Here is a 26,532-nt window from a genome sequence, read left to right on the forward strand (position 1 = left end):
CTATTGCTGGGTCATAGGGGAGTTCTGTTGACAGTTTTTTGAGGAACCTCCACACTGTTTTCCAGAGCGGCTGCACCAGTTTACATTCCCACCAACAGTGTAGGAAGGTGCCTGTCTCTCCACACCCTCACCAGCATCTATAGTCTCTTGATTTGTTCATTTTAGCCACTCTGACTGGCATGAGGTGGTATCTCAGTGTGGTTTTGACTTGTGTTTCCCTGATGATGAGTGATATTGAGCATCATTTCATGTGCCTGTAGGCCATCTGGATGTCCTCTTTGGAGAAGTGTCTGTTCGTGTCTTCAGCCCATTTCTTCACTGGGTTATTTGTTTTGTGGGTGTGGAGTTTGGTGAGTTCCTTGTAGATTTTGGATACTAGCCCTTTATCTGATATATCATTTGCTACTATCTTTTCCCATTCTGTTGGTTGCCTATTAGTTTTCTTGATTGTTTCCTTTGCCTTGCAGAAGCTTTTTATCTTGATGAGGTCCCATGAGTTTATTTTTGCTTCATTTCCCTTGCATTTGGGGATGTGTCGAGGAGGAAACTGCTGCGGTTGAGGTCAAGGAGGTTGTTTCCTACTTTATTCTCGAGGGTTTTGATGGTTTCCTGTCTCACATTCAGGTCCTTCAGCCATTTTGAGTTTATTTTTGTGTATGATGTAAGAAAGTGGTCTAGTTTCATTCTTCTGCATGTTGCTGTCCAGTTCTCCCAGCACCACCTGATAAAGAGGAAGTCCTTTTTCCATCATATACTCTTTCCTGCTTTGTCAAAAAATAATTGGCCGTACATTTGTGGGCCCCATTCTGGGCTCTCTATTCTACTCCATTGGTCTATGTGTCTGTTTTTGTGCCAATACCATACTGTCTTGATGATGACAGCTTTGTAGTAGAGGCTAAAGTCTGGGATTGTGATGCCTCTCATTTTGGTTTTCTTCTTCAATATTATGTTGGCTATTCGGGGTCTTTTGTGGTTCCATATGAATTTGAGGATAGCTTGCTCTAGCTTTGAGAAAATCGCTCGTGCAATTTTGATGGGGACTGCATTGAATGTGTAGATTGCTTTGGGTAGTAAGGACATTTTCACAATGTTTATTCTTCCGATCCATGAGCATGGAATGTTTTTCCATTTCTTGGTGTCTTCTTCAATCTCTTTCATAAGTTTTCTATAGTTTTCATCATATAGGTCTTTTACATCCTTGGTTAAGGTTTACTCCTAGGTATTTTTTGGTTTTTTCGTGCAATTGTGAACGGGATCAGTTTCTTGGTTTTTCTTTCTGCTGCTTCATTATTGGTGCATAGGAATGCAACCGATTTCTGCACATTTATTTTGTACCCTACAATTTTACTGAATTCATTGATCAGTTCTATAAGGCTTCTGGTGGAGTCTGCCAAGTTTTCCACGTGAAGTATCATGTCATCTGTGAAAAGTGAAGGTCTGACTTCTTCTTTGCCAATTTTGATGCCTTTTATTTCCTTTTGTTGTCTGATTGCTGATGCTAGGACTACCAGCACTATGTTAAACAATAGTGGTGAGAGTGAACACCCCTGTTCATGTTCCTGATCTCAGGGGGAATGCTCTCAGTTTTTCCCCACTGAGGATGATATTAGCTGTGGGGTTTTCATAAACTGCTTTTTATAATGTTTAGGTAAGTTCCTTCTATTCCGACTTTCTCACGGGTTTTTATAAAAAGGGTGCTGTATTTTGTCAAATGCGTTTTCTGCATCTATCGACAGGATCATATGGTTTTTTATCTTTTCTTTTGCTAATGTGATGGATCACATTGATGGATTTGCAAATATTGAACCAGCCCTGTAACCCAGGAATGAATCCCTTTTGATCATGATGGATAATTTTTTTATATGCTGTTGAATTTGATTTGCCAGTATCTTTTTGAGTATTTTTGCATCTGTATTCATTAAGAATATAGGTCTGTAGTTCTCTTTTTTTGCTGGGCCTCTGTCTGGTTTGGGTATCAAGGTGATGTTGGCTTCTTAGAAGAGTTTGGAAGTTTTCCTTCTATTTCTATTTTTTGGAATAGTTTGTGAATAATGGGTATGAGCTCTGCTTTAAATGTCTGGTAGAATTCCCCTGGGAAGCCATCTGGCCCTGGGCTCTTATTCGTTAGGAGGTTTTTGATAACGGATTCAATTTCTTCACTGGTTACTGGTCTATTCATGCTTTCTATCTCTTCCCGTTTGAATTTTGGTAGAGCATGCGCATTTAGGAATTTGTCCATTTCTTCTAGGTTGTCCAGCTTGTTGGCATATAATTTTTCATAATAATCTCTAATGATTGCTTGTATTTCTAAGGGACTGGTTGTAATAGATCCTTTTTCATTCATGATTTTGTCTATCTGGGTGCTCTCTCTTTTCTTTCTAAGGAGCCTGGCAGAGGTTTATCAATTTTGTTTATTTTTCCAAAGAACCAATTCTTGGTTTCATTGATCTCCTCAACTATTTTTTTGGATTCTATAATGTTTATTTCTGCCCTAATCTTTATTATTTATTTTCTTCTCCTGGGTTTGGGGTGCTCCTGCTCTTCCCCTTCTAGTTCCAGTAGGTGTTCTGTTAGATTTTGAATTTTTGGCATTGACTTTAAGCACATTAAATGACTTTCTTAGCCTGACAAAATGATAGATAACATTTCTGTGCATTCTTTTATCATCATGGCTATTTTTAGTGTGTGTGTGTGTGTGTGTGTGTGTGCGCGTGTGTGCGCGCATGTATATGTACTGATGTCTCTGAAACATTAGACATGTCTTGGACATGTCTTAATAACCTCTAGTGAGGACACTATAGCCATCTAATTTTGAGAAGGTCCATTTCATGAAACATTATGCCTCAAATCAACATATTTTTTGTTTACTTACTTTGAGAATTAAATTTTAAATTTACTTTATTTTGAGAAGGCAAGCAGGGGGAGGGGCAGAGAGTGACAGAATTCCAAGTAGGCTCTGTACTGTCAGTATAGAGCCCAATGTGGGTTTGAATTCACAAACCATGAGATCATGACCTGAACTGAGATCAAGATTCAGATGCTTATCTGACTGAGCCACTCAGGCTCCCCAAGATTTTTCTTTAACATACATTTTTAAGATACAAAGGGGAAAAACCCCCAAATCCTCATCTTTATCCTTGGTTACATGCTTAAAGTTGTTTTTTAAAAAGTATTTAAAGACATTTTTTCTGGATTTAGAATACATACAATATCAATACTCATGAGCATTTTCTGTAATGAAAACAGATTAGTTTTTTTCTCTCCTTATTTCACAGGAGTTTAAATAATTAGATATACTAAGGCATCCTCTTCAGTGACAAACCATGGAATGTTAAATGCAAACACTGTAGATCACCAGTGAATTTGGTATGGATGGTTTATCCTTATATATTCTGGTCGGTTTAACTAGATATCTAGATAAACTAAAGGAGTTACCTTAAGACTGTTGTCATGGGGTGCCTGGGTGGCTCAGTCAGTTAAGCATCTGGTTTCAGCTCAGGTCATGATCTCACAGTTCCTGGGTTCAAGCCCTGCATCAGGCTGACAGTGCAGAGCCTGCTTGGGATTCTGTCTCCCTCTCTCTGTCCCTCTCCTGTTCCCACTCTTATCTTTCTCTCTCTCAAAATAAATAAAGATTAAAAAAAAAAAAAAGAATGCTGTCACCATTGTTTGATCACAGACTTTTCTATTTCTTACCAAACAAACTTCAGCATGCTGGCCTTTGTAAAATTCCCAAATTGCTTGATCTATATTTTAGGTTGAAAGTTGAAATGATCCAACCCAATGCCACAGAAAAGACCCAAATGTCAGTGGGAATCCTTTTTGCGTAGGAAGTTTAAAAACTGAATGTGATTAAATGCCTTTAATTTCCTATAGTACTGAGAGAATGAGATATATTTATTGGATATAATCCTAATATTTTTATCTGAGACATATAAGATGTAGATATTTTCCTAATTACTCAGAGGTCATATTTGTGTAATAATTCAGTTGATATACTATAAACTGTCCATAACAGTTAATCTTACACATTACAGAAATAATATACAAAGAAATTTTGGTTAATTCTAAAACTCTATAGCTTATGATATATATAACTTAACACTGAATGTTCACTTTATGTGCTCTAAAAGAAATACTCAACTGAGGTAAGACATAGAAAGTTTAAAAAACAAAGAGCCAAAACTTTCTTTTTCAAAAACCTCTGTGATTCACTAATTTAGTCTCAGTATAATCAAGGATATAAAGTTTCTCTATTTCTTTTTTCTGACACCACTTTTAGAGAGAACACTATAATTTATGATTTTATCTTATCCCAAAGCTATAAATATGACAATAAATTCTTTCAGTCTACCTTGCAGCCAGGACTATTATCATTTCTGCATACTTTCTCAATGTTGGTGCAAAACCAAAGCAAACATTATTTTTCTTCATGAAAAAGTCACCAACAAATGTATTTTACATGTGAGTTGGGTTCTATTTTGTTACATAAACCATGCACTTCATGTGTTTTTCCTCCCACAAATGGAATGCTTCCTAGTTTACTGTTGTCTGTTCAAAATATTCATTTTGGACTGCCCTGGCCAATGAAGTCATTATTTTCTAAGACTTCACTATAGGTAATGAAATAATCTTTCCCTCCCCCCATGCCTGCTGGTCTAGTAAATGTGACTAAAACTATAGTCTTTGGCAAACTACACTGAAATAATTGAATAGGGAATTGAAGAATTAGTAATTTCCAAAATAAGTGACTAGCTCCAAATTTTTACTTCATAAGCATACAGATACTGTAAATACTCCAACAAAAAAAAGAACACTTTCACAGTAGATGGGGGCGGGGGGCTGCTAGGTGGGAAGAGGAAATATTCCTTCATCTCTTTTGTAAGGTTGAAGGTTTGTAAGGTTGTAAGGTTCAGGGGAATTAAATGCTTAGGCTATAATAACAATGAATATGTAGATGAATTAGGCCAATTCAATTTTGGGGAGAAAAAAGCATAGTAGAATTTTAACTTAAATCCCAATTCCTCTAATATTCCTAAAGTCAAAGAAAGAAGTTTGCATAAGGGCACAGTCATAAAAATGTGGTGATATTCCATTCACTGAATACAGAGCTTGATTGCTTAGTTATTTCTTTTAGGCTAGAACATTAATGAGAAGGAAGTGACAGTAAGACAAGAAACTCACTCCAATACAGCAACATTTTTCTGTATATAAATATACTGATACATTAAGTGCATAATACCTGCTCCTCCCCCATAAGACAAATGGAAAAGACATACAAAGGACTCACTCGACCACTACTACTACCATCTATATATTCAACATAAATCTGTTCAGATTTTTTTATTTTTATCTTTTCATATTGTTCTGATTTTTTTAAATCACACTCATCCTAAACTCTCACTTTTTTCTTCAGTAGATAATAAGTCAATATACATATCTGATAAAATGCAGTAACAGGCACTTTGTAACTTATAAAGAAGACCTATATGTAACTATTTATGTAGTGATTACAATTCCAGTTTTCAGTAATTTTATATTTCTATAATATTTTGAGGTATTAAAGAATTAGTATTTTTCCTGATGTTGTACTGTTTTTCCATTATTTTAAAAAACGAAATGTGATTTATGTTTTGACATGTTTCCAGAAAGTTACGTTTTGCATTAACCTCTAACAACAGAAAACAATTTGGCCACAGACGTAACTCCTCTTTCTAATCTCCATTTTAAAAACCTTGTAAGGTATTACTATTTCAAGTCTCATTTCCCAGTTATTGGGTTATTGTATTACTAGTGAGCAGACTAATTTGAATATTTCCCAGAACCAATATGGATCCAATCTACTTTCAGAGGTCTCTGAAAAACTTATCTTACAACTAACGGGGCAGGAGAGGTTGGGGGTGATAAGAATGACAGGTGTGTTTGGGGGCGTCTTAGGGCTGCCATAACAAAACACCATAGGCTGAGTGACTCAAACAACTGAAGTTTATTTTCTCACAGTTCTGGAGGCTAAAAGACCAAGATTAAGGTGCCAGCCTGGTCAGATTCTCGTGAGAGCTCTCTTCCTGCCTTGCAGATAGCTGTCTTTTCACTTCGTCCCAATATGAGGGAGGGGAGGGAGGACACGTTCACTGGTGGCTCCTACTTAGCAGAGCACCAGTCCCATCACGAAGGGCCCACCCTCATTACCTCATCTAACTCTATCTCCCCAAGGCCCCCTTTCCAAATCCCATTACACTGGGGACCAGGACTTCAACATAGGAATGGGAGGTGGGAAAGGCACCCTTTAGTCCATAGCTGGGGGACAGAAAGAGACAAACGCAGATGCTGCAAGCCTGGTTCCAGCTCTTCCTGGATACCGACCACTTTTCTCCCTCTAGTACTAGATCTCCAATGTTCATCTCCCTTTTTTGTTCTTCCCAGGTCAAACCTGCTTTCTTAGGGCCTGACTCCTCCTTCTTTAGGATTAATTTATTTCATTCAAGGCCTTCTCCCCCAATCGCCTCACAGAAAAAGGACAAAGAATGTAACCAAGAAATGTCCTTCACTAGTCCTGGTCTTATCTTAGGTGAAAAATGCATCTGAGGACAAAGTATAGATGAAATATCAGTATTAAACTAGTATTTCAGAATTATACAGAATAGAAATGTACATATTGTCAATGCCATTTTGCTCTACTACTCAATTATTATCTTTGTGCTACATTAATTATAAACACACTAAAAAAAGTTCACTTTCCTCTCTTGCCTTCTCTACTATATTCTGCTTCATTCCTTTGGATTTTTGACAAAGTGGCTCTTTTTTTATTTTCCTAGTGTTTATTTCTGAGAGAGAGAGAGAGAGAGAGTGACAGAGTGCAACTGGGGGAGGGGCAGAGAAAGAGGGAGAGAAAGAATCTGAAGCAGGCTCCAGGCTCTGAGCTGTCAGCACAGAGCCTGACACGGGGCTTGAACCCACGAACCATGACATCATGACCTGAGCAGAAGTTGGACACTTAACTGACTGAGCCACCCAGGCACCCTTTAGATATCCTTTCTGTGGGACTAAAAACCTGGTAGTAAATACCTTTGCTACTAATTCTTTTATCAACATAACTGTTGGCTCTGCAATGCATTCCAAACTAAACAGTACATTTTTATGCATAATTTTAAAAGATACATTTAAGATATATCCTAAGATACAAGTTTAAAAACTTGGTAAGAATATGGACTAAGTGTTATAATATATGGAATATGCATAATGCAATGCTTTCCACATAGTAAACACTCACTACATGTTAGTTCTATGAATGTCCTTTAAGGTAATCTTAAGTATTACATTTTTTTCTATACTGATGAGAATAAATTGGATTAATAAAGTGTATACCACCCCCCCATATCAAAAAAAAAGAGGGGGGGGAATAGAACTTCTGCAGAATCTCTTGCTCAAAGTCTCCTGTTTGAATATTATAATGACTTCTCCAATGTGCTTCTATTACAGAATAGATCTGCCATCTTCATTTCCAAAATGAGGTAAGAAGGTTATGTTCTACTTCATCACAGAACCTTTAACAAATGAAGAGAAGTTTAACTCAGTGTAATTCAGGTATGCCCTCTGATCTTGGCCATGAGCTGCAAACAAACCTCTCTATGGCTGCCCTTTTGTTCAGATATATCAACTCAGACGTCCTCAACGGCATGGTCAGAAAAGATTCCCATTTTTGGCAGAAAGTTGGAAGCGGTGGCTCAGCACTACTTTACATACGGGAAAAGATCAGTAAAACTCTTCTGACTTTTTTCCTCTGATGTCCCAGTCTCATTAAAAGCAGAGGAATCAAAGTAAGGCCTCATTTGAGAGAAAAATCATTTCTAATTTTGGCTAATAAAAGGACTTTTAGGAAAACAAAAAAAAAATTTATTTTCTCCTAGCTCTATTTTAGTCATTATGATTATATTCTGCTCTTAATTAAATAAAACAATATACATAATGTGCCTAGCATATCTGGGCTTGTTTCCCTAATTTTTCTACTAAACTCAGAATGTACACAAGAAAAAATGGTGGATCATCACAATTTGCATATTAAAAAGGAAATAAGAAAGATTTTCCTCCTAAAAGACTCTTTTTTCCATTCTAGTCAGCATGCTGCTTCTGTCTTCCCCACTTTAAGAGGCATACATGTCAATTTACTTCACAATGAAGACTATAAACCCCACATATCTGGCCTATAAACTCAGTTAATCAGATGGATTCTGATAAAGCCAGTGATTCCAACTTTTAAAACCTACTCCCCACCCCACCCCCAACTAAACAACTCAGCCATATTTGTGGTCCTTGATTTCTTCAGGTTTTTTTAAACTAGAACTTATTCATAATAGTATGATAGTCTTACAGTGTAGCCTCAAACAGGAATCACACTGAAGGCTCATGTAAATAGTGGTTTATAACATTTAGTAACTAGTCTATTGAAAAGATTTTTAAAAGTGAAATGCTTATTCTAAGTTTATAATAAAAATAAACTGGGTAAATAGGGATTTGCTTTACTGACAAAACTAAAACATATTGAAATAAGCAAAAATTACATATAATTTTAACATAAATATTTAAATTACCAAAACTTGTTTTCAATCTAAACAGAATGTGAGAAATTCATACAATTACGCTATTTCTATCTTAATTTCTTTCTTAATAAATGAATAAGTTCTAGTTTAAAAAAACCTGACAATGGCTTATTACTCTGAAAGAAAAAGATGCTGTCCACAAAGTTACAAGATGCTAAACTGCTTCAAAAAAAGCATCTTTCTAAAGGATACACTGTATATACTTTTGGAAATATAGAATTCCTTTAAAAACTTTTTCACTCAATACCTTGTAATCATCTCTAAATCTAATGGGACATAAGCGCATTTCATCAGAGATGAAATTCTTCAATGACTGCTAAAATGAGAATCAAAAAATTATTATAATCTAGTAGTTGGCTTGCAGCAAGCATTAATCAGAAGTCATAATAAATCCACATGCTTCTTTAGACAGCACATTAGTCAAACAGTTTTCTATGATAACGACATTGACTAATGGGCTCTGAGTTAGAAGGGTCAATCATAAACTCATCAAATGCTTCATTTAATTTCTTAATTTGGACAAACACAATTTGTTTATGGGAAAGATATCAGGTGTTCGTGAATGAATAATGGCTATGAAACCAAACTCCATTAATCAGCTCATGATTACAAATGACTTAGAGATTGTTTATTCTAATTTCATTCATTTGGGTCAACAAAGAAAACATGAGCAAGTGAAACCATTTGAAAAAAAAGGCACACTTATTTCTCCATATTTAATAAGGCAATGATAAATACTCTTTCAATAACCATATCAAAAGGACTTTATTACTCAGGTTGATATACCATTCCTTTTACAACTGAGTTGTTAATGCCTGTGATTTATAAGGAGATCAGGTAAGAAAAACCAAACACCAAAATAGTACACTCCTAAAAGCCACTAAAGTTATACTACTCATTTTATCACTTTGCTCTGATTCCTCAAGCAGAGGTAGTTATTCCTATGTTCCCACTGCACTTTGTAACTTTGCCTGACACATAGTAGGGCCTCAAATTAAAATAAAAAGATGAATATACTACGCAATGTTGTAAGTATTTGTCTGCAGGGTTCTGTCCTATACTAGACTTTGAGCTCCAAGTGGGCAGAAACAGTACCTTAGAAGAGAACTGTTGTATTTCCATTGCCTAGTATAAGCCCTGGCATAACTTACCCCCTTTTTTTTTTTTCAAATAAATTCTAGGAAAAAATATTCCATCTTGAGAAATCCTAAGTAAATTTAGTGACAGTAAAATTTGGACTGATTCACATTATTTTCAAAGTTCCCAAGACCAATCAACTGAAGAAGAGGCAAATGTCACTGCCAGGACATCAATTCTGCCTTCACCTTCTCTTTCCTTTTTCTACTGTCACTGGATGGCATAGAGGGTAACAGGGCTTCTCACTGGACTACCCAGGACTGCTGACTGTTTCAGTCACCAGCAGGTGCTGTGCTGGATAAGCCTAGTTTTCCCTACTGATATGCTCTGTGACCACCTGTACACTCTGACCTGGACCATGCTCTTGATGGACTGCATCAGACAGGTTGCCTATGCCCTTCAGCTACAGTTTAGGTTTAGCCAACAGAAGACATGGAAGGAGATCAAACAGGGGGCAAGAGAAAAAGAGGGTGGGATTTGTTTCCTGCTGACCTAGGGTTTGACAGTACCAGCCTTTCTCTTCTACAGGACCAATTTGTGTTGGGATGGCTCTTTCTCATAAGAAACTCTCTTCCCTTTCTTTGTGTGTGTGTGTGTGTGTGTGTGTTTATTTATTTATTTATTGAGAGAGAGAGAGAGAGAGAGAGAGAGAGAGAGAGAGCGTGAGAGAGAAAGAGCAAGAGAGAGAGAGAAGGGACACAAGTTGGGTAGAGACAGAGAGAAAGAGAGGGAGGCATGTAGTTCGAAGCAGGGTCCAGGCTTTGAGCTGTCAGTGCAGAGCTCGATGCAGGGATGGAACTCACAAACTGTGTGAAATAATGACCTGAGCTGATGGGGGACGCTTAACCAACTGAGCCACGCAGGTACCCCTCTCTTCCTTCTTCTTCTTAAACTTAAAGGTGGTAAAGACTCACAGGTATTGCCAGGCCAGGAATCTTGATGTTTTCCTTAACCTGCCTTACCCTTTTAATAGTCCCTACATTTTATTATCTGTTTATGCCCTTGGGTGTGCCATTTATTTCCTACTATGACCTGAAGCTGTACACTGGTTCATCTTTGGGTTCCCAGTTCCCTCCCAAGAAACCTGGACATCTGAGGCAGAGTCTGTAATCTATAGTCCATTAGCTTAATACTGGCTTATGGTTTGTTTTTGTTTTTGTCTCAGTATGCTGATCCCCACTTGTCTTAGGTAACTCCATGGTAACTGATCCAAGGGTCCATTTTGTAATTGGACCCTTAATCATGCCCCACCAATAGAGAAGAAAGTTTCTTCATACTCTATCTACTTCTCATTCTAAATCTGATTCCGTCATTTCAGCTTAGTTCTGACCTATTGAGTCTCTCGATTAAAGAAAATAAAAAATTCTTTTCACTAATATAAAATTCCTAATGAGTAAAAGTCTCTAATGGGTAGTCCACTTCATTAAAACAAGACAAAACAAAACAAAAACACTAGTATAGGGGGTCAGACCATGGCCTCACGGTCAGTGAGTCGAGCAGGGCAACAGGCTCTGCACTGGCCGCTCAGAGCCTGGGGCGCGATTCGATTCTGTGTCCCTCTCTCTGCTCCTCCCCTGCTTGTGCTGTCTCTCTCTCTCTCTTAAAAATAAATGAACATTTAAAAAAAAGTTTTAAAAACCCACTAGTAAATAATTTCTAAATAAAATACCTAAGATATAATTTATGACCCCTTTCATATGTTAATTTTAATAATATATTTTATTTAACAAATATATCTTAATTTCAATGTAGTCAATATAAAAATTACAAACAAGATATTTTACTTTTTCATTCTCCATACTAATTTTTATTTATTCATTCATTTATTGAAAAATGTTTTTTATTTATTTTTCAAAGACAGAGTGAGCAGGGGAGGGTCAGAGAGAGAGAGGGAAACACAGAATCTAACTTCAGGCTCCAGGCTCTGAGCTAGCTGTCGGCACAGAGCCCGATGTGGGGCCCGAGCGCACGAACAGCGAGATCGTGACCTGAGCCAAAGTCGCTTAACTGACTGAGCCACCCAGGCGCTCCGCATACTAATTTTTAAAATCTGGGGTGTATTTTACACTTACAGGACATCTTCATTTATTCTAACCATATTTGAAGAGATCAATAGTTCATATGTTGAACAGTGCAATGGCCTCTTTTATTTAAAAGCAATTAATCCTCCTTGGGGTGCCTGAGTGGTTCAGTGGGTTAAGCATCTGGCTTACACGCAGGTCATGATCTTCAGTTTGCCAGCTCAGGTCTGCCTCCAGCTCTGTGCTGACAGCTCAAAGCCTAGAGCCTACAGCCTGCTTTAGATTCTGTGTCTCCCTCTCTCTCTCTCTGCCCCCCTCAACTCATGCTCTGTCTCTCTTAAAAATAAATAAACACTGAAAAAATGTAAAAGCAATTAATCCTTCTTAGTTATGAAACACTTTGCATAGAATTTTTTTAATACTAAATATACGATAAGAAATGCTTATACTGTGTACCTGCAACTCTGAGGAATGAATTTCATGATTTAACTCTCTAGAGCTAACCTATTAAACTTCCAACATATAAATTACTTATTTGTGATTGAGAGCTTATAGCCTGTATACTGTCTTTGAAGTTTTCTCTCTTTTTTTGGCCTCGTTTTTAATCATTATTTTACATCCAAGCTTGTTAACATATAGTGTAATGATTTCAGGGATAGAATTTAGTGACTCATCTCTTACATATCAGTGCTCTTCCCAACAAGTGTCTTCTTTAATGCCCCTTGCCCATTTAGCTCATCCCCCTACCAAAAACCCTTACAGCAACCCTCAGTTTGTTCTCTGTACTTAAGTCTTTAATGGTTTCCCCCCCTTCCTGTTTTTGTATTATTTTTGTTTCCGTTTCCATATGTTCATCTGTTTTGTATCTTAAATTCCACATGTGAGTCAAGGCGTATGATATTTGTCTTTCTCTGATAGACTAGTTTTGCTTAGCATAATATCCTCTAGTTCCATCCATGTAGTTGCAAATAGCAAGATTTTGTTCTTTTTGATTGCCAAGAAATACTCCATTTTAAATATATATCACATCTTCTTTATCTATTCATCTGTCGATGGACATTTGGGCTCTTTCCATACTTTGGCTATTGTCAATAGTGCTGCTATAAACATTGGGGTGCATGTGTCCCTTCAAAATAGCACACCTGTATCCTTTGGATAAATACCTAGTAGTGCAATTGCTGGGTTGTAAGCTAGTTCTATTTTTAATTTTTTGAGGAACCTCCATACTGTTTTTTAGCATGGCTGCACCAGTTTGCATTCCCACCAGCAGTGCAAAAGAGATCCTCTTTCTCCACATCCTCACCAACATCTGCTGTTGCCTGAGTTGTTAATTTTAGCCACTCTGACAGGTGTGAGGTGGTATCTCATGGTGGTTTTGATTTGTATTTCCTGATGATGAGTGACGTTGAGCATTTTTTCATGTGTCACTTGGCCATCGGGATGTCTTCTTTGGAGAAGTGTTGATTCATGTCTTATGCCTATTTCTTCACTAGATTATCTGTTTGTGTGTGTGTGTGTTGAGTTTGATAAGTTCTTTACAAATTTTCAATACTAACTCTTTAATATGTCGTTTGCAAATATCTTCTCTCATTCCACCAGTGGTCTTTTAGTTTGTGGCTTGTTTCCTTCATTGTGCAGAAGCTTTTTCTTTTGAAGAAGTCCCAATAGTTCATTTTTACTTTTGTTTCTCTTGCCTGCGAAGACACGCTGAGTAAGAAGTTGTTGTAGCCGAGGTCAAAGAGGTTTTTGCCTGCTTTTTCTTGAGGATTTCGATGGTTTCCTGTTGAGTTGAGGTCTTTCATCCATTTTGAGTTTATTTTTGTGTATGCTGTAAGAAAGTAGTCCAGGTTCATTTTTATGCATGTTGCTATCTAATTTTTCCAGCACCATTTGCTGAAGAGACTGTCTTTATTCCATTGGATATTCTTTCCTGCTTTGTCAAAGATTAGTTGGCCATACATTTGTGGCTCCATTTCTGTGTTCTCCATTCTGTTCCATGGATCTAAGTGACTTTTTTTGTGTGTGTGTGTGCCAGTGCCATATACTGTCTTGATGATTACAGCTTTGTAATAAACCTTGAAGTCCAGAATTGTGATGCCTCCAGCTTTAGTTTTCCTTTTCAGGACTGCTTTGGCTATTTGGGGTCTTTTCTGATTCCATACAAATTTTGGTATTATTTGTTTTAGCTCTGTGAAGAATGCTGGTAATGCATTTTATACACACACACACACACACACACACACACGTATTATGAAAAATATATACATGTCAACATCTTATACTTCTATTTCTCCATGGTGCTTTCTTCCCCTCAGTGATTTCTTTGACCTCTTTCCTTGTTAGTCAACACAGATAGCATTTTGTCTAATATCATGTCTTCTAATAATATGCCGAACTTCTTTTACCCTTTCTTGAAAATGTATAGCACTGTTATGAATATCAAAACCTTAAGTAAAGTTTGATATATAAATCAGCACTATCCTTAAGAAATCATGTATAGAGATAATTGCCAGTCAGTAAACTCATAGTCTAATAGTTTTTGATATCCTCTGTTTGCTGTTTATAGCTTGTTTGTCTTCTTTGTCAGGAATTATGTGCATAGCTTTAAGTATATGGGTACTTTCTGCTATTATTTATAATTTAGTCTAGTTAAACTGATAAGGTTTAAAAACTAGGTATCCAGAATAAACAAGGCACCAAAATCAGCAAAGAAAAGGAAGGGTTTTTAACAAGTGGTTCTGGAAATGATAATCTCTTTGCAAAGAAAAAAAAGATTTTGTTTTTAGCATCAGCACTAAAGTTCAAAGCTTAATGATATGCTATTCATAAAAATATAAAAACAATGACCAAGAGAAAATATTGAATATTTTTTGATAGCTGAAAGAAAAAGGCTCTTATGGAGTAAAGAATTTGGCCTGATCCAAAGAGAGACCTGGTCTTTGTCTTTAGTACCTGGAAAGCCACAGTGACTAAAGTGCCTTCATCATTTATGGTGGGTCTCTCAGATGAAGTCTGATATATACGTTCATGAGGTGACGAAGGATGGAGCCAGCTAAACCCAACAGTATTAGCCTGGGGGTTGGCCATGCCACACCAGAGCTACCACAGCCAAAATGACCAACTATCTGATTACAGAGGGTTTTGGGCCACATGATGTCAGCCCAACCTCCTGGAAGCAAGTAGGGTTGGGTACTGAGCTCAACCAAATAAGCAATCAATCCATCAATCATGCCTATGTAATAATGCCTGGATAAAATCTCTGAACACTGAAGCTTTCATAAGCAATTCCTCATGATTAGTTTCATTCATTGATGCCTGGGGGTGACACATCCGGAGGAAGATACAAACTTACTTTGAAACCCTCCTAAACTCAGTCCTATATGCCTTTTCGATGGGCTAGTTTTAATTTGTATTGTTTCCCTGTAATAAATGTGACCACGAGAACAACAGCTTCCAGTGACATCTCTGAGTCCTTCTGGTAAAGTATCATTGAATCTGAAGATGATTTGAGGAAAGGTCTGAACTTGCAGGTGGGGTTTGATTTGACAGTGTCTTTAACTCACAGTTTGGCTACCTCCAGGGAGTTTTCCAAACTTAAACACAATCAAAGATGGATGAAAGAATATGGTTATTAAAAATTAATATCCTTGACTAAGTAAAAATTTAAAAATTCTTTATGTCAAAAATTAGCAAGTAAGATTAAAAAGAAAAAGTATACTAGTAAGAGCACATAAAACCAAGATAACAGACACAAGGATTGGTAAGATATTAAGAACAGAGAAAAGTCAGTAGGAAAAACAATAAGTGCCCACAAAAATTATCAATGAAAAGACATAAATTTATAAAATAATTAAAGGCAAAACACAGTGAACTAATCACAAATTGATTTGATAGAGTTTATACCACACATATTACTTATATTAGTCTCAATGCACCTATTAAACAGATTTTCAAATTAAACAGATTTACAAAGGCAAGACCTAATTATATGCTATACGCAACAGACACACAAAAAATGAATCAGAAAGACTAAAAGTCAAAGAGATGGGCAAAAGTATACAAGGCAAATGGGAATAATACAGCAGGATTTGAATTCAAGTCAAAGTAGATTTCAAGCAACAAAAAAATTAGCTAGACAGAGGAGGACATTTTTAATGCTCAAAGCAACAATTCAAGATGAAGATAATATAGTTAATTATTTCTATGTACCAAATACCATAGCCATTACTTTTATAAAGTAGAAATGACGCAATATGTAACAAAGTATACATAGAAATAGGCTAACAGTAAGGGATATTAATACATTCTTAGTGTAAGACTGGTAAGGTAGACAAAAAATAAAGGGAAGGATATATGAGAGCTAGAAAGAAACATAACCAACAGTGTAAATCTTTATAAATACATATCAAATTTTATATTCTACAATTAGGAGATCTGTTCCCTTCTCAAGTGTATATGGAAGATTCACAAAAATTTTTAAAAATCTGTATATTCCATAAAGTAGAAATATGATAAAACTACTCAAGTCAATACATAATAAAACTAGAATTAATAACAAAATTAAATTGCAAAAAGCCTCTCTTTATCCTGGAAAATTAAATAACTCCTGGGCCAAAGGAGAAATTAAAACAAAAATCATAGAATTTCTAAAAATTAATAGCAAAACAATATACATAATTTGTGGGAGATGTTTATAGCAATAATAGAAACTGAAGTCTTAATAATAACAAAAGTAAATTAGCTAAATTCCCAACTTAAAATGCTGCAAAACAACAATAAGCAAACTGAAAGAAGTATAAGGAAGGAAATTTAAAAAATAAAACAGTTGGAAAACAGAAAAATAAAAGATCTAATTAACAAATCTTCAAAACTCACACTCTTCTAAAAAGTAATTAAAATATCTAACAAAGAAAAATATACAAACTAAGAATTGAACAGGAGAATATAATCAATGAAACAGAAAAAAATTACCAAACTCGTAAGACACTACTTTGCAGACCTCTACAGAAATAAATTAGAAAATATAGGTAAAATGGATAATTTACTAGAAAAATTCACATTGCCAAAATTAAAATTTTGAGAGTTTAAAAAGTTTAAAATATAAAGTTTCATTGAAGAAACAGAGCTATTAAAAAAAGATACCGAGTCCACACTGTTTCATAGGGGGAAATCTACTAAACTATCAAAGATAGCTCTAATGCTGTGAAATTTATTCTCAAGAACAGAAATTGAAAAAACAAAAACAAAAACTTCCAATCTGTATTTATGAAGCAAGTATAACACTGATATGCAAAAATATTATTAACCAATACCACATATGAATATTAAGGTAAAAACTAAGTAAAATATTAAGAGTACAGAATGCAACATTACATATAAAACTAACACAACAGTAACAAATAGGATTCATTACTGGTTATACAAGGACAGGTCGATACTGAGAACTCCTTAAATATGACACAGCCTATTAAGGATCTTAGGATCATATTAACAGATACAGGAAAAACATTTGACAAAATCTAACATTTATTCATGGTAAAAGTGCTCAGTAAACTAAGAAGAAAAAGGAACTTCCTCAACTTGATAAAGAATATCTAAGAAAAAAGCCCTGACAAGTAACATCATACTTAATAGTGAGAACCTGATACTTTCCCACTAAGACCAGGTAGAAGGCAATCAATGCCCCATCTCACCACTCCTTTTCTTCCCTTTTAAAAACAAATTTTTGGGGGGGGCGCCTGGGTGGCTCAGTCGGTTGAGTGTCCGGCTTCCGCTCGGGTCATGATCTCACGGTTCGTGGGTTCGAGCTCCGCATCGGGCTCTGTGCTGACAGCTAGCTCAGAGCCTGGAGCCTGCTTCAGATTCTGTGTCTCCCTCTCTCTCTGACCCTCCCCTGCTCTCTCTCTCTGTCTCTCAAAGATAAATTAAAAAAATATATTAAAAATTTTTTTTTGTTTTTTTTATTTATTTTTGAGTGCGAGCGGGGGGTGGGAGGAGGGTCAGAGAGAGAGGGAGTATAGAATCCGAAGCGGGCTCCAGTCTCTGAGCTGTCAGCACAGAGCCCGACGCAAGGCTCGAACCTATGGACTGTGAGATCATGACCTGAGCCAAAGCTAGACACTTAACCAACTGAGCCACCCAGGCGCCCCTCTCCACTCCTTTTCAACATCACACTGGAAGTCCTAGCAGATGATATAAGAAAAGGAAAAAAAAGGTGTGCAGATTGGGAAGGAAGAAATAAAACTGCCTCTGTTTGTAGATAACATAATCATGTATGTAAAAAAATCTGAAAGACTGAATAAAAATAAACCTCTAGGAACTAACAAGAAATTATAGCAATGTTGCAGGATGAAAGGTTAATAAACAAAAAGCAATTGCTTTTCTATAAACTAGCAATGAACACACAGAGTTTGAAATAAAAAACACAATACCCAGAAAAACAAAATACTTAGATAGATTTATACAAGTATGTTCAAGATCTTTGTGAGAAAAACTACAAAATTCTGACAAACATAATCAAAGAAGAACTAAGTAAGCAGGGAGATATTCCATGCTTATGATAGGAAGATTCAATATTGTCAAGATGTCAGTTTTTCCCAACTTGATCTATAGATTCAACTCAATCCTGATCAAAATCTCAGCTGGCAAGTTATTTTGTGGATATCAGCAAACTGATTCTAAAGTTTATATGGAGAAGCAAAAGATCCAGAATAGCTAACACAATACTGAGAAGAACAAAGTTGGAGGACTAATACTACTCAACTTTAAGACTCACCATAATGCAACAGTAATCAAGACAAGTAACTGTGAAAGAATTAAATGGATCAGTGGAATAGAGAAGAAAGCCTAGAAATAGACCCATAACTACAGTCTTTTCAATAAATGGTGCTGGAACAGCTGGACACCCATTTGGAAAAAAAATCAATCTAAACAGATCCTACACCCTTCACCAAACTCAAAATGGATCAAAGACCAAAATATGAAAGAAAAATGATAAAATTCCTAGAAGATAACAGGAGAAAACCCAGATGATCGTTGGTAGGACGATGGCTTTTCAGATAGTATTGTTAAAGGAATGATCCATGAAACAAATGGGTTGATAAGCCAGACTCCATTTAAATTAGAAACTTGTGCTCTGTGAAAGACAGTATCAAGAGAAAGAGAATACAAACCACATACTAGGAGAAAATACTTGTAAAAGACACTTCTGATAATGAACATCTACCCAAAATATACCAACCAACACTACTGTGAATCATTTCATAATCTAAGTGTATCGAATCATGTTGTACATCTTAAACTCACAAGATATTACATGTCAATTATGCCTCAATAAAGCTGAGGGAAAAAAAGAGCCAAAGAGCTTCATTACATTCTCTTACTCCATGAACAACTTAACCTGAAAATAGCTCACCATTTTCATGACATTTGCCTTGAACATTTCCTGTCTGAATTGACTATTAAAGATTTCCTATATACAAAGTAAAATTTAATCTCCAGTTTAGAGTGAAATGATACTATGTCAGGGGGAGAAAAATATTTCAGAATACACTTGCTACTAAGTTTGATAACAATAACTTTAATAAGCAACCTATATGCCCTCACTAAATATAAGCATTACATATTCTACAGATGTCTGAAATTTTAAAGAAGTCTTTAAGGTAGCATTTTCCGAGAACTTTTCCAGTGAAATATCTATCGTGTTACCTTTTAAAGTCTTCAAAATTATACAGATTATATAAACAATAATATATCTGAAGATAAAAATTAAAAAAAAATTTTTTTAATGTTTTATTTATTTTTGATACAGAGAGAGACAGAGCATGAGAGGGGGAGGGGCAGAGAGAGAAGGAGGCACAGAATCGGAAGCAGGCTCCAGGCTCGGAGCTAGAGTCAGCACAGAGCCCAACGTGGGCTAGAACCCATGAACATGAAATCTGACCTGAGCTAAAGTCAGAGGCTTAACCGACTGAGCCACCCAGGTGCCCCTAAAGATAAAAATTGAAAATACCTGGCAACTTGCAGGCTCAGGTCAAAAGAGATTAATAAAATTAACATGGAATAATATGCAAAATGCTCTGTAAACTGGGAATAGTTATAGAAGCACAGACCATTATTAAATCAGCAAAAGTAAATTATAAACCAACAGAAATACTTGTGTGACTGTTTATAAGACCATGATATTTCACATTTTTGAAGCTTATAATATTCAACTCATTTAAAAGTACAATAAATTTAAAAAATATAATTTTGCCTTCTATAACCTGAAGTGGATTCAATCAAGTTCCGAATTAATAATATGTATATTTTAAAGGGCCACTTTTCTAGTAGCTAAAGTGAAATGAGAAACATTAAAGTCAATTAGTCATTCATATATTTGACCAATACAAATTTACTGAGCACAAACAATGTATAAAGTCTTGTTCTCGATGCTAGAGATACAAGAGTGAACAAAACAGATAAAAATCCTTGCCCTGGTGAGCTTACTTTCTAGGGGAGACAGACAGATAGTGAAAAAGACAAATAAGTGAATTATAAATAGTAACAGTGCAGTGCACCTGGGTGGCTCAGTGGGTTAGGCATCCAACTGCAGCTCAGGTCATGATCTCACAGTTTGTGAGTTCGAGCCCCATGTTGGGCTCTGTGCTGATAGCTCAGCCTGCTTCGGATTCTGTGTCTGTCTCCCTCTCTCTTTCTGCCCCTCCTCGACTCATGCTCTGTCTCTGTCTCCCTCAAAAAAAAAAAAAAAAATTGTAACAGTACTAAAGTAGAAAAATAAAACAAGCAAAGGGGACAAGGTACAATTGTCTGGGCAAGGTACAATTTAGCCAGCTGACAGCTGAAGGAGGGGAGGGAGTAAGTAGCCATTTCAAAGATGAGCATTCCAAACAGAAAAAGTTAGTAAACATTGAGGCCTTGAAGAGAGAAGTGCCTGCTTAGGCTGAGGAACAGTATAGGTAAAAGTGAATAAAGTAGAAAGAACAAAGAAAACAGAAGTGAAACTCAGGAAGGTAACAACAGATCATACATACTTGTAAGGGCTGTAGGGGCCATTAGAACGATTCTGACTTTTACTCTGAATGGGGAAGACACTGGAGCAGAAGAGTGATATTTCTGATTCAGGCTTTAGAAGGATCATTCAATCTAGATGCTATGCAAAAAACAAAAAACAAAAAACAAAACAAAAAAACTACAGTGGGGCCAGTGGAAGTAGGGTGACTAGTTCAGAAGCATTGCAATAATTGAGGTGAGAGATGGTGATGGCCTATTCTAAGGAAGTAGTGGCGGAAGTGGCAAGAACAAAGACTCTCGGGGGCGCCTGGGTGGCTCATTCCATTAAGTGTCCGACTTAGGCTCAGGTCATGATCTCACAGTTTTTGAGTTCGAGCCCTACGCTGGGCTCTATGCTGACAGCTTGGAACCTGGAGTCCACTTTGGATTCTGTGTCTCCCTCTCCCTCTGCCCCTCTCCTGCTCACACTCTTTCTCTCTCAAAAATAAACATTAAACAGAAAAAAAAAAGGAACAAAGATTCTACAAATGTTCTAAAGGCAGAGGCCCCAGAACCCACTGATGGAGCTACTATGAGAGGTAAGAGGCAGAGTGCAGTCAGGACTACTTAAAATCTCTGAAGAGTGAACAAAAGCAGATTTTAGAGGGAAACTGAATGAGACTAGAGTAATTCACTGCTTTGGAGGTTTGGGCCTAAGGTGGGTCAAAGTTGTGGCAAGACATGGCTGAATCTCTGAGGACCCTGTGGCCCTTTTGGCCTGACAATCAGAGGGAAGAGCCCAGGGTAAGCACAGCAACTGGAAGTAAGGGGGAAATCTTGGAATAGATAGAACCAGAAATGGGGGGAGGTGCTCTAATTCTGTGTAAATTCTAAGTCTCTGGCTGCCTGCCACAACCATGTGTGCTCAGGACTTACTTAAAGCAGTTTGAGGAAAAGGTTAAAATAAACTGGCATTCAGCTGCTGCAGACCATAGGTGAGAAAACATTTTAATCTGTGCCTATCCAAGTTAATTGTTTGCTAAAACAAAGATAGCAACGGTTCTTCAGAGGAATGTAATAGAAGGCAGAGTATTCACAACAAAAATTCACAATGCCTAAGACACAATCAAATAATCATTCAGTATCCAAATAATCAAGAAAATGTGACCTATTGTCAAAGGAAAAGACAATTAACAGCGCAGCCTATGTCAGTTCAGATGGAAGGATGAACTCCAAAGGGCATATCAACCCCAGGCATGACCAGACTGGCCAAGGAACAGGTAGGCCTAGACTCAAGGGATAGGAATGCTTATCATTCAAAGTAACCTGTGGGACAAATAGTTAACTAGCACTATCCTAGATGTGCTTAAAGGATTCTCTAACATAAAGGGAAAAAAATCTTTTTTTTTTTTTTTTTTCAGATTCCAAGTCTCTTGACATAGAAAAGATCTCTGAAGACCAAAGGAAGCAACACCAGAACACCTGCTGCCATGACCTCATGGGCCTATTAATGGCATCCACCATCTCAGGAGACTCCTGCCCCGAATTTTGCTCTTAAAAACCCTCACTTGCTAGCCATTTAGGAGTTCAGGGCTATTTGAGCATTAGCTCCTTATTTTCCCTGGGTGGCCCACACCAATGAACAACCTACCTTTCTGCACTGCAAAAGCTCGATGTCAGTGTTTATTGACTTGCTGCACCTCAGGTGGATGAAGTCTTATCTGTTTTGGTTACAAGTGACCAATGATGAATCAGATGTTGAAAATAGCAATAACTCCAGAATGGCTAGTATAACTATGTCTAATGATGTACACGAAAATATAAGCATTGTTTTAATCTTTTGAATATTTTTAAATTTATTTTTGAGAAAGAAAGAGAGAGAAAATGTGAGCATGGGAAGGCAGAAAAGAGAGGGAGACACAGAATCTGAAGCAGGCTCCAGGCTCCAAGCTATCAGCACAGAGCCCAGTGTGGGGCTAGAACTCACAAATGGCGAGATTATGACCTGAGCCAAAGCTGGGACGCTTAAGTGGCTGAGCCAACCAGGTGCCCCTAAGAAATTTTTTGAAAACAGAAAATCTCAGAAGAGAAAAAGAAAATACAAAAAAACCCCAAAATAATAATTTTACAAATGAAAAACATAACAGAAATTTTAAAATTCATTGCATAAAAATGACAAGATTAGTGAAAGTGAAGATTGGTAAAATTGACCAACAGGAATTTTACAAACTGAAAACCCAGAGAATGGCTAACAGACCAGAGTGCTCTGTAGAAGGTGGCCTACCACTGAGACTAGCTAAGACTGGTGTAAACTAGGATGCATTCTTGAAGTTGTGCTGAAGGGACTAAAAATGAGTGAAAGTAACTTCTGTGACAACACATCCCCAGTGTTCTCCAGCCTGTCATGATCATTACCCCGCTATTTTATGAAAGGAAGAGTCATGATTACTGAATGCCACAGGCTCAGAAAGGTCACCTCCCTTTGCCCCTATATCCAATCAGCATATTCCATTCATGCCACTCCAGGACACCGTGGTCCCTTGTCTGTCTGTCTGTCTTTCTTTCTTTCTTTCTTTCTTTCTTTCTTTCTTTCTTTCGACCCCAACCCTTCAGGGAGGTGGATTTGAGAAATTTTCTCCTGCCTTCTTGGCTAGAGAATAAAACCCCTTTTCTCTGCCACAGAAATGATGCCAGTGTTTGGCTGACCGCACGTTAGGCAAAGAGTTGTCCAGTAAGCAAGGGAGGATGGAGAGAGAGAAGCAACAGTAAAAGGAGAAGAAACACTCAGGGGCCTTTAGACAAGTATCAAAAGGTTTAATAGAGACAGAGAGGAATTCTGAGGTGCCTGCCTAGAAAAGCATATCATGGGATAAAGTTGCTCTATGTCTTAATCTTATAATTTCAGCTTGTTTAAAAATGAAAGCTCTTTAAATATCTTTCTGCCCATTTGTAGTCCTCTTTTCTGAGGCATATCTTTCTTTTTTTAGTAAAGTATAATCCTGGTTTTGTTTTTATTTTTTTAATGTTTTAATTATTTGCTTTTTTAACGAGACAGAGAGAGAGATAGAGAGGGTGCAAGTGAGAGAGGGGCAGAGGGAGAGGGGAGAGAGAGAGAAAGAGAGAGAAAGAGAGTAGGAGAGAGGGGAAAGGGGGAGAGGGTGAAGAGGGACACGGAGAAAGAGAGAAGCTGGGCTCACCTGAAGTGGGGCTGGAGCTCATCAACCGTGAGCTCATGACCTGAGCCAAAATCAGGTAGCTGCTTAACCTACTAAGCCACCCAAAAGCCCCCTCTGAGGTGTTTCTTTTACTGAACAGAAACTGGGAGAAAAACCCTGGACCCCTTAGATAACCCATTTCTCCAGCCTACTTTGCAGTTACTACATACAATCAGGAGGCCAAAAGCCAGTGTGAAACAAACTCCAGTGACCAATTTACAACCAATTTGCCCCTTGTTATAATGTTAAAAACCATGCCCCGGGGTAGAGACTTAACATGTAAATAAAACATTTGATGTATGAAGAAGCATGTTGTCAACTGTGCCTCCATGCCCAATTTCCTGTTTTCCCTCCCCTGCATGCCTGCTTACCTGCTTTAGCACCTTCAAAATTTTCCCCCTGGCATTGTTCAGGGAGCAGCCTGGCATCCCTCTAACTGAGGCTGTCTCCCCATGTCCAGGCATGAGCCTGCAATAAACACTATCCACACCATCTTTGGCCTCATTTCTACATGAAAGTCAAAGAACTCTGAGGTCAGTAACATATTATATATAACAGAAAACAGAACAAGACAGATTTGACAAAATTACGGCAAACTAACTTTCCAAATTTGGGGCCGTAAACCTACAGACTGGGTAAGATCCATGAAGTTCAAACATGAAAAGTACAAGGAAAACCATGCCTACTCACATCATATTCAAACTACTGAAAACCATAGATAAAAAAAGAAAATAGTGAAAACCACCAGAGAAAAACAATACACTATATACAAGAAAACAATAAATTTCAATGACAGTGAACTTTTCATCAGAAAAAATGAAAACCAAAAGACAAAGAATGCCATCTTTAAAGTGATGAAGGATAAGCATCTTGAAGGATATCAGCCTTGACCTAATTTATATCTTTAGAACACCATAACCAACAACTATGTAGAAAAGAATGTAGAGTACACATTCTTTTCAAGTACACGTGGTACATTCATCAACATAGACCATACATAACCTGGGCTGAAAACAAGTCTTAAAAGTTTTTTTTTTTTAATTAAAATCATATGGAATGTATATGCTGACTTCCTTGTCCAAGAGATATGGAGTAATCGACACTGACTGGATTTAACCTCCTGTCTAGAAATAACAATGAAAAACAGATACAAAGAAAGAAGACAGAAGGGAAGGATGGAGGCGTAAGTAGGCAGAGAGAAAGAAAAAGAACTTTCAAAACACTGGATAAGGGGCAAAGAAGAAAGATCCCTGTGTGACAGGAGAGAAGGGAGGAGTCCTAAGGTTGCTATATATAGTTGTCTTGAGTTTCCATGGGTGGTGCCTAAGAATGCTACAGTTGTCTTCAGTTTCAGCAGGTGTTGCAGGAAAAACCTAGTGGACTCTTAGTGGAAAGAGAGCCTAGTGAGTTGAGGAGATGGTGCTGCCAGCCCCGGGAGACAAAGACACCTACAGTTTAGGATAGAGTATCAGAGACAGAGCTGCACAGAGAACTCAGTGCCCTGCGGAGGACCCCCACTGAAATACTGGTTGGCACACACATTTGAGAAACTACCTGAGCCTGGGGAAGAAATCATCTGATCTCTAGTGCTAAAACAATATCTGGTATACGAAAGACACTTAATAAAAACTGTTAAATGTTGAATGAATTCAAACACTATGAGTTTTTTCTAAAACCACATTATGCAATAAATTTAAATACCATAACAATCTCTTGCAAAGTAAGGAGGTAAAAGAAAACAAAATTTAGGTGAAGAAGACAGGCTTGGGCAAAATATGTAATACTCAAACCTACATTATGCAATACATTTACCTCTTTATGTTTTTTAGAGGTTATCTCTAAATTTTAGAGGTTTTTTGAGGTATCTTTCTAATAAGTAATTTTAACTCATATTGTACTTGCCCTCCTAAATGAATGTTATTGAACAAAGTTACCCAGCTTTAAAAGGTAGAAATATTGTGGCACCTGGGTGGCTCAGTGAGTTAAGTGTCTGACTTCCACTAAGCGTCCGACTTCAGCGCAGGTCATGATCTCACAGTTCATGGGTTCTAGTCCCCCATCAGGCTCTCTGCTGTCAGCACAGAGTCCTCTTTGGATCCTTTGTCCCCTCCCCCCCATGCTCCTCCTCCTGCTTGTATGGATGTGTGCACTCTCTCTCAAAAAAAAATTTTTTTTAAGTAGAAATATCTAACAATTATATCCATTTTTACAAAAATTCTTTCATTTAATCAACAATGATTTGCTAAGTCTTATTTACTTTTCAAGGTCTTTGTTTAACATTTTCAGCATCCCTTTAGAATGACAATAATAAACAAGTCATCTTTTAAGAACAATTCTAAAAATCCCAAGGTCCTGTCAATTTTTCAGAATCACTAGGCAAAACTGAGAATTGATGACCACTTCGAGTATTACTTAAGAGAGTTACAACAGAAGGAATTAATTACCTCACATAGAATAACTTTGGTCCAATAAAAAGTACACTTTTTTGGAACTTCTACTGTCACATGAAGAATTATGAGGGATTTATAGGGTTTCACATATTTCTTTCAGGATGTACTTTATAAACCACCA

At 37.1% G+C, this 26,532-nt stretch overlaps 1 protein-coding gene and 1 long non-coding RNA gene across 2 annotated transcripts in view; one reads left to right on the top strand and one right to left on the bottom strand.

Moving 5' to 3' along the window:
• LOC115292082 overlaps window positions 1-22,591 on the top strand; it is a 42,264-nt gene extending 19,673 nt beyond the window's left edge. The window contains exons 4-5 of the long non-coding RNA XR_003908789.1: window positions 7,480-7,511; window positions 22,168-22,591. This is a non-coding gene — a long non-coding RNA (uncharacterized LOC115292082). The remainder of the gene's footprint in view (window positions 1-7,479; window positions 7,512-22,167) is intronic.
• RSRC1 (arginine and serine rich coiled-coil 1) overlaps window positions 1-26,532 on the bottom strand; it is a 395,751-nt gene that overhangs the window by 130,511 nt on the left and 238,708 nt on the right. The window lies entirely within an intron of this gene.

Source organism: Suricata suricatta, chromosome 5, assembly GCF_006229205.1.
Source record: "Suricata suricatta isolate VVHF042 chromosome 5, meerkat_22Aug2017_6uvM2_HiC, whole genome shotgun sequence".
NCBI classification, from domain to species: domain Eukaryota; kingdom Metazoa; phylum Chordata; class Mammalia; order Carnivora; family Herpestidae; genus Suricata; species Suricata suricatta.